This window comes from Engystomops pustulosus, chromosome 5, assembly GCF_040894005.1.
Source record: "Engystomops pustulosus chromosome 5, aEngPut4.maternal, whole genome shotgun sequence".
Taxonomy (NCBI): Eukaryota; Metazoa; Chordata; class Amphibia; order Anura; family Leptodactylidae; genus Engystomops; species Engystomops pustulosus.
The window spans coordinates 60506976-60520942 of NC_092415.1; the positions used below are offsets into that span (position 1 = coordinate 60506976).

The 13967-nt window shown below is 38.3% G+C and overlaps 1 protein-coding gene across 5 annotated transcripts in view; it reads right to left on the reverse strand.

Annotated features, from left to right (window-relative positions):
- The window catches only part of MYOM1 (myomesin 1), an 87458-nt gene extending 74999 nt beyond the window's left edge, over positions 1 to 12459 (reverse strand). For 4 of the 5 annotated variants that reach the window (XM_072152133.1, XM_072152132.1, XM_072152136.1 and 1 more), the window contains exon 1: positions 12305 to 12459. The gene's annotated coding sequence lies outside the window, so the exon portion shown is untranslated. The remainder of the gene's footprint in view (positions 1 to 12304) is intronic. The other variant, XM_072152134.1, reaches the window with a different exon arrangement.
- Between the last annotated feature and the right edge of the window lie 1508 nt (positions 12460 to 13967).

Sequence of the window (13967 nt, forward strand, 5' to 3'; positions counted from 1 at the left end):
ATCCACAAATGCACCAAAGTGCAATTCAAAGGCAGTGAGGAGTAGCTTGTCCTGTTCAGCACATATGTATTTACTCCAGAGACCTCATTCAGATGGCCATTATGGGGGCTGTGATCTGGTTGCATGATATCTGACTAGATCAAGGCCCCCATAGACTTCTGTGTCTCCCGGAGACTGTGTCTCACCACACAGTCATCGAAGCAGCTCTTTTGCCTATGGCGGGAGGAGGGGGGAAGAAAACCCACCCTGCCCCTCCTCCCTGCTCCAAAAAGCTGGATAAAAATCGAAAACATCAAAATAATCCCATTCAGTAAGTGCCTTAACCCAAAAACACCTACATTTCTAAATTGAGACTTTCCACATTTTCCACCCATAAAAATGTGAATAAAATGTGATTGCACAGCTCCATACAACAAAGTATGAAAATGTTATGGCGTCAATATAGAGATTTTTGTCAAGACATTAAAACATAAAACAAAAACAGTAAAAATGGTACCTCCATGGTCACAATAACCCGAGAATAAAGGAGTGTGTCATTAGGCTCACACAGCAATAGCTATAAAAGGAGAGACCATGTTGCAACTGCAGATAGATTTTCCTGCATTTTACAGAATATTAAATTATGCTGCTAGGAGGAATACATTTTCCTGCAGTAAGCAAGCCCTCATATGGCTTTAAACAAGAAAATATTTTAAAAAGTTGTGGATTTCTAAGTGCAGTGAGTACAGAATGGAAAAGCAAAAACATAAAAGGTCCCAGTCTTTAAGGGAATAATATACACGCTATTGCAGAGCAGCATATCTCAAAAAGACCTACGACTGGAATAAGTGTTTTAAGTGATTAATGCAAAGTAGAAAATTAACTTAAGGAAATCTACCACTTTAAAATGCTAAGAATAAAACTGTTTTAAACTGACTACAGCGGTTTCTGCAAATAGTGAAGATATGCTCCGGCATCAGCTCACCAAGGTATTTGTGGGTTATAAGTGTCATTTTAAAGTGGTAGGTTTCCTTTAAACAGTTGGAAATGAGACCACCCTTTAGTTACTCTTACCTTCTCTATTTTGTTGTGGTTCCCATTTTGTAAAACTGAGACCAGAAGCTGCTATTCACAGGCATCTTAGCTACTGAAGACCAATTCTCAGACATTCTGAGGGGAATTTAACATACCTTATACACCAAAAAACTTGCAGACAAGGCATGTAAAAATCCCCATCATAAATTGGGGCTGGGGTGTGAATGCCCAATTTCGCTTTATTTACTATATTAACCTGGTGGAGATATCATTCCGGCTGTGTGCGGCATGCGAAATTTGAAATCAATTATCAACAAAATGCTTTAATTGGATGCAGCAGGCTGCTCCACACCATAGCCGCTCCGTCTATTAGGACCCTAAGAGACTAGTCGTAATAACTTCCCCCAATTAAGTGACAGTTGGTTGTCACTTGTCTAAAAACTAAATAAACTATGACAACCAAAAAAGAAGAATATTTAAAAACTTTACTTTCCTTACGAATTGAAAGTACTATTTGGGAATTTTTTGGAATCGCAAGACCTGAAGGTAGAGAAAAATCTCTGTTGAAAACATGGCTCTTCCAGCCAAACATGAAATAATGTATCAGGTGGGAGAGTGTGTTCATTTCAGAATGATTTTATGACTTCACCTAAACCTAGAAGGCATCTAATTGAGTTGAATTATTGCATGATGTCAGCCCACACCAGCAGCTACTATAACTAATCACGATGTCACTTCTCATTTCATAACTTCATGTAGGTAGTTTTATTCTGCTCATGCCAAGCACTCTTGCCAAATATAAAACTGGCTGTACAACATGCTGTTCTGTAACCAAGCCCAGTGACAAGCAACACGATCAGCATAACATTTTGCTGTACATGCAAAGCCCAGTAGTTTAACTACCTGGATCAATTTTGAAAGTACTAGCTTGTAGAGATCCACAGAACTGAGTGCTGGTACATGTAAATAATGTACTATGGTCTTTCCCCCTTTCCCTAGTAGCCAGGGCACATTTATGTTTCACCGAAAATGTTTGGATGCTGAAGAGCTGACAAGGAGAATAATTTTGTCAGTTCGCTTGAACACTAATAAGAGTACAGGCAGTCCCCAGGTTACGTACGAGATTCTGTAGGTTTGTAGGGGTTTTCCCACGGAAGTAAATTCCCACATTTCAATCCCCTAGTGTAGCTAACACAATAAAGATCATTTTAACCCCTTACTTTACAATTTTACTCAGTTTTATTGCTGTTTTAGCTTCTATCACTCTCTAAGCTGGTCAGTGTAAGATTCCAGAGTGTGGGCAGGGACTCTCTAAGCTCTGCTACATCTCACAGACATGTGCCTGCCTCCCCCTTCCCTCGGATCACTTATCTCCTTGTAGCTTGTAGTTCGCAGCTTCTCCCTCCTCACAATCTCCTGGCAGGAAGTGATCAGTCAGTGACTCTGAGCTCCGTACAGGGGGTGGAGCTTCAGACAGAGCAGAGAGAGACAGAAATCTCAGCTCCATGATCTCACACAGAAATCCAAGATGGCGGCCCACCCCTGAGTCAGAAGTTACAGGGTCGTGTCTAGGGGAAACTGAAATTGTGTACAACAGGATTGATAGACAGGTTGGACTTATATCTGTGAAATGCTGCATTTTTGTTAATAACAGTGAATTAGAGAATGTGTTATTTTGTTATGCTGAGTACAGCAAAATATGTCTTTGTATGGAAGGCAGAACTGTATATTTTATTATTGTAACACCAGTCAAAATTTTTTTGGTCTCTGTGACAATTGGATTTTAAAAATGTTGGATTGTCGCTTGTTGAATAAAGCTTAATTGCAGACATCATTGATAAATATTATAGCTGTTTATTGTAGCCTAGGGCTAAAGTACAGTAAATTACCAACATCCAGAGGTCTTTTGTAACTAGGGGTCGTCTGTAAATCGGGAATCTACCTATAAAGGTACAATGGGTGGTAGGTGCATGTATAGGATGTGAGGATAGCCCTTTTTAGAGCTAATCCTCCCATCGTCTATATACAGTTTTAAAATCTTTATTGCCCTAACATGTATATTTTCTAAAGCAGCTACTAGGGCGTGGAGTAGCTGGACATAAGGCTACACGTCGCGGATACTCCACGCCGCAGTTGGCTCTTTGTTCCTCCTACCCTGACATCTTCTGCACACAGCTACAAGGAGCATGCGCAGTAGCTCCGGCTTCGGAGCAGTGGCTGCGCAGCCACAGGTCTGCGATTTGCGCATGCGCAGAACCCCTGCTTCTCGGACAAGGGCATGCAGCTGTATGCCGAAGCTGCCAGGGTAGGAGGAATAAAGAGGCTACTGGTGCGTGGAGTAGCCACGATGTGTAGCCTCATGTCCAGCTACTCCACGCCCCAGTAGCAGCTTACACTTATTTATATAGATATATAAATAAACATACAGTTATACACTTGCACACACATTTATAGACACACACACTCAAACGGGTGAAGGAGTGGGGCTATGCACTGAGCTAATTATGGTCTCTGCTCAGTAATTCCAGGAAGCAGCTCTGAGATGTCTGCTCTGCGTACACTCTGCTCTCATGTTCCCATACACAGTGCACCTCCTCTCCTTGCAGCTTCTCAGTTTAATAAAGAATCTATTATCATCCATAAGCCTTCCCTGCACACCACCAACTTCTCTCTATGCTTTGACAAGGCTATAGTCGTATCAGTGAATAGAAGGATGTAGGATCAACATCTATACCCCCACTGTCCTTGGATGAGAGGAGAGTGATAGCATCTGCTGAATGGCCTGGCTGATTAGTGTATACATGTGTGTTATAACTGCTATAACTGCTACTGGTATAGATGAGAGCACAGCCTCATGGGAAGTGAGGGAAGATGCTCTTGTGTTCTTAGCTGATGTCTTAACCAGAAAGTGGCTGGCCATTTCATGATAAGCTAAAGATGATTTTATAAGAAGGGCGGATAGATAAAACAGAAGGATTTCTCAGCCTAGGAAGAAGTCGGGAGCATGCTATAGATATCATTGGAATGGTTGTCAAAGGCTCTCATCTCAGCACCTGTGCTAAAGCTATTTTCGGCCAGGTATCATCAAAATCATACTAAGTATAGCCTCATGTCTGGAAATTTTGAAGAAAATGAACCAGCAAATCCACTGGGATAAGTTAGAAAAATACAAATCCATTTTGAAACGTGCATCACCAGGTGAGCTGGATTATTTATCCAAAGATTTTCTGTAATCCCATTCTGTCTCTTCAACTATTATGATGTTACTTCCAGGCTTTTTATGTAAAATTTTAGACTATATAAATGTGATCATATCATTATATGTGTATACACCTGACAAAGGTTTTAGGTCAAAGCTTCAATGTGTTGTGCAAATAAAATCAAGTTTTTAATATCTGACAGAAGCAACACTTTATTTTCCACAAAAAAAATTCTGTTGTGCACCACGAGATTCCTAAATATTCATAAGCTGGGACTACATATCGCTCCACTGTGGATTGAGGCAAGCAGCATCTATACTGTGAATGAGCCGTGGGAGAGTCTTGTATCACTACTGAACACAAGGTGAGAGTCCAACACAAGACATCTATACCCTGTGTTTATTGTATTTCACTTGATTCTACTTTGTTCCTCCTTTGTTTTCCTTCTTTATGGCTGGGGGCAAAGTTCCTCCAAAGCACCTAACTTTCCCAAATCCATAACATGTACAAGATCATGCTGCATCTATGTTGTTTACATCAGTCCATAGACTACATAGTTGTTCATTCAGCATCAGCTAGTTTGGATGCTGCACTCTTGTCTCATTAAGGCCTCATGCACACATACATAATGGGGTTTTTGATCTGGCTGCACAATTTGCACTTGGATAACTGTCCCCCGGTCATGTTGAGGCAAGCACACACTGTCTCACCACACCATGAGAGTGCGCGGAAAAGTCCTATATTTTGCTGTATTACTGTGCCGGCTGCTAGCCTGTGTATGGAGAGGGGAGGGGTGAGGAGCATGCGAGCATCTGTTCGTCGTGCATGATGCCTTACTAAAATATATACATTGATGAAAGGACATAGATCACCAATGAATATGATATGTCTTACAATATTTCTTCTCAAATTTTTTATTGAAACTGAGCTGACAACAAAGCAGTAAACAGAGCTGTCCTTCTGTCTACTATCAGTTTTAGTTTGGCACCAGAAGCACCCATGAACACCTGATCAGAGGTATTGTGGGCTATTGGACCCCATCAATCTGATATCAATGTCATATCCTAAGAATAGGTCATCTTATGGAAATCTCTATTGCGTTACTGTTTAATTTTTGTTTCTCATTATTTTATTAATATTAATTTTTATATTCATTTAAAATTGTTCAACAAAAACTTTAAAAATACCTCTGGGGGACCTACTTTTCTTTACTCACCAACTTGACAGCCAAGGTCTATTAAATGGATAGATACCAGCTCAAGTAAAGATGGTTGTAAAGCATTTGTCTTGTGAGACAGCAGAAAGTAGTCATCAGGCAAACAATAACAAATTGTTAACTTTCATTATGCAGGTAATAGATTGTAATGTGCTACAAAGTTGCTTGTACACAAACTTCATAGTTGTACAGAAGAGAACTAGTAACTCCATTGATTACTTGCTTCAGACTTATTGGTTTATTGATGATCCAAACCAATACCTTGTGCGATTCTTGATGCAAATTCTGATAAACCTATAAACTTTTCTCATGCACAGGTGCTATTTTATTGGAAACGTTAGACAAGAACTGTCTAACTGTTCACACCACGTTTGGCTAAAATGAGGCATATTTGTTGCCTCCGTCTGGCCACCATGTATCCTTGCCGTAAAAAAAGGCATCCTGCAACCTCCAGTTGATTAACGTATGCAATCAGCAGAGGCATTGGACGGCTATGGGGAGCAGATACAGCAAATTGCATTCCTCCTCACCACCTTGCCGAGTGCATACGTTGCTCGGCAGGAGGGGGGAAACAGTGATGTCACTCTCCATATTAGGACAGTGACATTGCTGGGGAAACGGCCCATTTGTCAATCGCTGACTGCTGCCGATGTACAATCCTCCTTCCGCATTCAGGGGGGGGGGGGAGGGAGGTAGATGGGTGACGTATTATAAAGTATAGACATACAGTCTATCCCATACATTGTAAGGACATGTCGGAATCCTCCTGACGTGTCCTTACAACATATGGCCAATTACGTGTTGTGAACCCACCCACAGACTAGATGCCCATGATCATTTTCCCCTGCCTGTTGCCCCTCCATAAAATCTGGGATGAAGAACAGCTGTAGCTAGGCACAATTTAAAAGATTCTGAAACTATTTAGTTTCTATTCAGTGCCTAAAAAAAGTCAGATTTGTACCAAATATACAAACCAACAAATAGATTAATAACATCAATTTGTATGAAGCGCTTGTCCCATTTTTTCATTGTACAGTTTTTTCTACACATTAGCATATCCTCTGACTTTATTTCCGATAGTCCACTCTAATATTGTGATAGCATTCTCATATTCAGGAATGCTTTATTTACACTGTGTACTTCATTACATAATTACATTTAATTATTACTTTTAAGGCTTTGAAATATAAATTATACTTTAAGGCATTTATGTTTTTATTAAAAAAGATGACATCACACTTTAGTTCTAACATCTAGTGATCTACAGCCAACAATAACTTTATAGTTCATGTTCTGACAATCTCAAGAGAATTTTTATCTAAAATCTTTCTTACTCTTTTTAATTAATTTAAACCCAACCCAATAAAACGTGTTCCCTCTAAGGGGTCCCTGAAAGTTAGACATAGACATTAGATGGATACATGTGAACCTGCACAATATTCAGTCAATATTGAATCCACAATCTCATGAATATGTGAAGGTCTCAACATCCTCTCTATATTTGCTTTTAGGGAAAACTTGGATAGGAAGTTAGTGGGAAATGGATGTGACCAAATCTTATATATATGGACAATCTGAATCTGCCACTTTTCACTTGTTTGGAGACTGATATTAATGATTTCAATCTTTTACAAACAATATCTACGAATTGCCTAGAACTTCGCTGAGTTGCATGATGCATGTGAAAAATTATGTAGAAGCTGGACATGGTATGGACTGTTTCAGTCAACAAATACTGTTCAGACACATCCACGACTGGGCCCAACGACTGGCTACAGTAGTTATGTGATGGAAAATGGGAAGCATAAAACAATTTTTTTTTCACTACATAAGAAAAAATAAAGTGATTAGGAAGATTAGGAAACAGCAGGACGCAGACTCAATCTACTGGAAAGGTGAATAAAAAGATATACGTATTTGTGAATTTCGTTTTTACCATTTCAGCTTATATTTGATTTTTTTTCATATTAGCTTGTTCGCCCTGTTGATTGCATTTGTAGAGTCATCATCAAAGTTAGAATCTGGTAGAATTTTGTAGCATATCTTGAAAGATTAGCCCCTCATTGCTAGAACCTTAGTAATGTACTATAAGGACTCTTTACAATATGTCAACTCCATCTGAGATAGAAACCTTATGGTGATTGGCTAATAGCTGTGGGTCCAGCTGTTCTAACTTCTAACTTCTCAGGATAAAAGTAAAGGCTGTGGGGCTATAAGGCCTCTTTCAGACATTGCATTGCATTGCAGATAACTTCAGAGGGAAAAAACATTTCTATGGCAATTGATCAGAAAATGCATTGCATTTTTGGTACAGGCAGACCCGACTTACAGATGACCCCTAGTTACAGACGTACCCCTCTGCCCCCTGTGATCTCTGCTGAAGCTCTCTGGATGCTTTACTATAGTCCCAGGCTGCAATGATCAGCTGTAAAGTGTCTGTAATGAAGATTTATTGATAATCCTTGGTCCCAATTTAGAAAATCCAATTATAACTGGGACTAAAATTTTTTGTCTGGAGATACAATTATAAAATACAGTTCTGACTTACATACAGATTCAACTTAAGTACAAACCTAAGGAACCTATCTTGTACTTAACCCAGGGACTGCCTGTATGGGAATTTTTCAAGCCTGTGACTTGCAAAAGTAGCGCTTACTGAGAGTTCACATGCATTTTAAAAAATGTGATTGTTTGCATGAAAAAAAATGCATGTCTAACAAAACCCATTGAATACAATGGAGCAGAGTGCAATGCAAGTTCTGAAAGGGGCCTAAGGCCTCTCATTTCCCTGCAGCACCTGAATGAACACCTATAAAATATATGACTCTTTTGGTGTCTCTGTTATCATTCCCGCCATGACATCTCCATGATCATCTGTAAGTACACATATTTAACCCCTACATGCACTTGGCCATAATAGTATGTCCTTGCGGGAAGAAGTTCCCACACTGGGATGTGCTATTGTGCCCAGCCTTTAGCATCGATTCACAAAGTGTTAGCTGTATGTCACAGTTGACACCGCGCTCTCACACCCGCTTGACCGCGGCGTGTAAGGGTTTTGCTCCTAGGGATCGGATACCTCATGCTGCTTACCGGGGGATCCGAAACTCATCTGGGCAGCCCCTAGGTCTGTGTCTGACTGTAAAGTGTATGCACATGTGTTAGCATGCCAGACAGTTTACACTATGCTACAATACATTAGTATTATAGAGCAATGTATTGACTTGAACCAGTGATCAGAGCATCGCTGGTTCAAGTTCAAGTTTGTATAAAGTAAAAAAGATATAAAAATAAGTTTAAAACATTAAAATAAATTAAAAATATAAATGAAATATTAGCCCCTAAAATGTCATTTTTCCATTAATAAAGTATAAAAACCACAAATACACAAAATACACATACAAGACCCAGGTGTGACGTGTCCGTACCAATCTACATGATTAAACACAATCGTTATTAGACCCACACAGCGAACGCCGCAAAAAAAAAAAAAAAACACGTTCCGAATAAGGATAATTTTAAGACCACTAAAAAGAACAACTCTTCTTGCAAAAATAAGCCCTTAATCAGATTTGTAAGCCGAAAAATAAAAAAGTTATGCATCTGAAAAGATGGTGATGCTAAAATTAACAACATTTTCTCCAAATAAGTTTTTATACAGTAAAAATGAATAAAAAACACAAAAAGCCACATATTTGGTATCACTGCATCTTTAACAATCTATAAAAAACTGAATCTTATTGGAACTGCACAGTGAACGTTATAAAAAAAATGAAAAATGTTCCAAAAAAAAAAGAAAATGCTAAAATGAACAAAATTTTCTCCAAATTAGCTTTTATTTGGTAAAATTGAGAAAAAAATTAAAAATCTATATAAATGAAATATTTTCATAATTGTGGCCATTTTTATGGTATGGTGAACGGCCCCCCAAAAAATCTTACCAAAATGAATGATTTTCTCCTCCAACAAAGAGTTAATAAAATGTCATAAATTAGCTATAGATGCCCCAAAATTATGTACCAATTACGTAGCCACATCTCATGTGGCAAAGAAATAAGCCCCTCTATGTCCACAATAAAAAAAAAGAAAAACATTATAGCCTGTACAATGTGACATAGCAAATCTGCTCTGGATGTCGCCTCCTTTCATTCTATGGCCTGTCATATGGGGTATCTGCACACTCAGGAGGAATTGGGTATCAAACTTTGTGGATCCTTTTCCCGTTTAATCCATTGTGAATGTTGAGTTTTCTGCCCAAAATGAATGTATGGTCCAGAAATATTACAATTTGTGGACCACACCTTCATTTTGTTTTAACCCCTATAAAGCACCTGAAAGGTTAACATACGTTGAGGGGTGGGTTTCTATAATGGGGTAATTTACTTGCTATTATTTAGGCCTCTCACAGTCAATTGAAAGTTGACCAGGTCCCTCTTAATACAGGTTTTGGTGATTTTTCAAAAATTTTTAAAAATGCCACCCAAATTCTAAGCCTCATAACATTCTAGTAAAATAAGTGGAATCTTAAAAAAACCATGCCAGCATAAAGCAGACTTTGGGAAAATGTACGTTATGAATTTATTTGGGTGCTATGGCTACCTGCATCCACATTTTTAAACTAATTTAAAGTACAATGTGTCATGAGAAAACAATCTCAAAATCCCCTGAACATGTTATAGTGTTCCAAAGCACTTATGGCGACACAGGGTAGAATGGGGCTGTGTCCTAGAGGCCAAAAGAGGCTGAGTCCTGAAGAAACTACTGTTCTTCAACTAGATATTTACAATAATTTTTATTTGCAGATACATAAACCATTCAGAACACAGCTAGTAGGTGCCTATATAAGGGCTGAATTTAATTACCGTAACTTTTTTTAAAGAGGATGAAAATTTACTGTAAATTGCATTGGAAACATACAGTGGGTCTGTATGTTTCCAACCATACCTTAATTATGTATAACATTTATATATATTTCCATATGTTATAACATTAAAACACTTTTCTTTAAAAGTACTGAGTTTTTACATTAGCATCTTCTTAAAGTCGTAAATGTTACGTTTTCCACCAACATACCTAGGGAGGGAAGTGGCGGCGTGATGAGCTGTAAAGTGGTTGAATGATGGATTCTATTTAAAGAACAGGGTTTTACTAACAAAGCAATAACTAATATGGGTGGGCTTTATTTCATTTCAGTTTTATTTGATATATTCATGGACATTTATTTGCAGCTTGTTTTTGCTTATTGTTTGGGGACCCAAATGGGATGTAGAAGATGCAACACTCTACTCCCAACTATAAACAGTTAACAAAGACAGGCCTTGGTGCCTTTACTAGGCCTATGCCTGCCATGGGAACACATCAGCACCCCCCACTTGGGTGGGCCAGATAACTACCACTGTGTAACTGCACATTGTGGTGCAGTAATATACACAGAATCACAATGCAGAGAACCTTGTACACAATAATCTCCATGTCCATACTTGTAAGATGGTATTGGCCACATAACTGCTTTATGTGATTTCTTTCTTGGATTGTGCAGACACAAGCAACACAATCTCCTCAATATGTGCAGACATTGGAAAAATGCATTGTGTGCCCAAAGGAGGGTTAGATGAGGAAATCATGGGCACATCATGTTACCACGGGTACCTTTATAATGTGGACGTAGTATGCATTGCGTGTCCACACTATATTATGTCTTCCAGTGTTCAACTAATATTAATAAATAAAATAGTTATACTGAACTTATATACTAATCAGCTCTATAACATGTTGCCTGCATGTCTGATATGGTTTACTTTATACAGGTTCACTTTAAGTGCTGTGCTACCTAAGTTAAGTATGAATATTCCTGGCTGAGAAGGCACTATGTTATTGAATATGTGTTACATTATATCCTCATATCCAATAATATAACACATCCATTAGCCTGGAACACCCCTGGTTTCAATTTTCAACCAAATAGAATTAAAGGGATACTTTGATATTTATAAAATTGCAGGAGAGAAGACTTAACTAAATTAAAAGACAAAACATGCCTACTAAGGGTATGTTCCACCCCAGTGGGTTCAGTCCCCTATGCCTCCTGGTGCCCATTGGGACGCAAATGATGATGTCATAAGTTATGTTCACATGACCTCTCATTCAATAAAAAAAACTTGTACAAAGTTGGCATGCAACTAATGAGACCAGTGATTGGCTGAGAGGCCGCATGAAACATGGACGTGACATTATTTTAAGTCCAATGTGAATTAGAAGTCCCGTGGACCAGACAGATGGACCTACAGGAGTCCCATTTTTTCTCTTTAAGCTATTTAAATAGAAACTATGAAATTTGTGCCTAAATGCCCTTTTACAATTCCAAAAAACATACCATATTTTTCGTCATATTTATAATCACCAAGCTCATATCTTGTAGTCTATTCAAAATTTATTGCAATATTTTTGAGAAAATCAAAATGTGTTACAAAACCAGTCTCATGTAGTAACAATTCTAGAACCCCTAGAATAAAACAAATAATAAAATAATCCAAACAACATAGTAAAAATAATACAGACAACAATAAGACATATACAAACATACATTGACATAAATCTACAAAAAAATTATTTTAGCATTTTAACCATCAAACAATAGGGTATTCATGTGAACATGCAGACATCAACAATTACCGTAGTTCCATCTTGTTAGCCATATTTAGTAAGAATGATCTATTACACAAGATAAGCTTTATAATTCAGATGGCCCTCGTTGTCCCAGGTTAATGTCACTGGATAACTCATTACAGTGTGTTATAACTGCAGATCCTAGCAGCCATTAGAAGTGATTATTTTAGGCCTGTGAGACAAGTCATGTTGAAAAGTTCACACTTACCTCAGTGCTGGAAGTATTCTACGAATCTGTCCAAAATCTACAAAGAAAAAGAGAAAAATCCAGAATCCAGCAATGAGATTGAAGAGACCACAACTAGGACCTGGACATTGGAGTCCAGTGCAAAAATGATGCCTGGTGTCAGTGGAATGTCAGAGCCCCAGTCCCAGCCATTTATGGACACATGTCATGATAAATATAGCAGCACGGGGAGGGAGAGAGACAGAAACAAGCTGCTATCTCTTCATAACCACTTACACTCTCATACAAGATGCTAGAGGTTAACCATAAATGTTTAATTCACAACCAATTTCTCTGACAGCGAATGAGGGCGCGTGTGGATATTATAAAAATATTTCATACTGTATATTGATATTAGCTAGGTGCCATACGCCGGGGATATTATATTAACTAGACTGACAGACTAAGTGTAGATTGAGAAGATTTTAACACTCCACATGAGGACTCCTCCAATACCCACAATGCACTGGGAACTGGTATGTAGGCCACACAGAGTATCTGAAAATAGTTACTCTGCTTGAGCAAAACTCTTCTTAAACATCTCATAACTTATTATGAAGGTCAAAAACTTAATTAACTCAGATCAGATTTTCCATTACAATAATCCACAATTGTCATAATGTTCTGTGTCGCTTACAGATAGGTATACTGTAAGTTGTGTTACATGAAGTCTTCTAATATTATACTATTTCTGACTCAGATACTTAGCAGTTGTTTGGTTTGTCATAGATCAGTGGTTGTCCCCTTAAGGTTTTGTCATTCGGTTATTAGGCTCTGAATCACAAATATTGTTGCATTGTTATAACCTACACTATTGTCTAATTTACCTAAATTAGTATGTATTTGCTAGCAGATGTCTGTGTATTGTAAGCACAACAGTGGTAGCTATATATTATATCCAATAGTGTCCGTTGCCCTCCTTTTTTATATTATGCACTATTAAACTAACATTTGCAGAACGATCATAAAAAAAGGTACTCTGTTATATATGTATTAATGAAATACTTATGGATTGTTACCCTTTGTTGTCTCTAAACAAGTGTTTGACATATATATATATATATATATATTCTTAGCATATCTCATGAATGTATGCACATCTTTGGTCTTCTACAGCATTATTACTTTTAATTACCGTATATACTCGAGTATAAGCCGAGGCCCCTAATTTTACCACAAAAAATTGGGAAAATCTATTGACTCGAGTATAAGCCGCGGGTGGGAAATGCATTGGTCACAGCCTCCCCAGTATATAGCCTGCCAGCCCCTGCCCCAGTGTATATAGCCTGCCAGCCCCTGCCCCAGTGTATATAGCCTGATAGGCCCTGCCCCAGTGTATATAACCCCCCCCCCCTTTGTGCAGCACAACAATACCATTGTAGCGGATGGATCGCACAGAAGATCTAAGGGGGCCGCCGGAAAGGTGAGTTTTGATTTATTTTTTTGACTCGAGTATAAGCCGAGTTTGGGTTTTTCAGCACATTTTTTTGTGCTGAAAAACTAGGCTTATACTCGAGTATATAAGGTATATTGTATTTTGAATGTACTAGTGGTTTCAGAGTTAATTGGCGACAATCTTGTACCGGATATACGTATTCCACGTCACCGGGTCTTCAACATTTTAAGTCAGAAACCAGACACAATT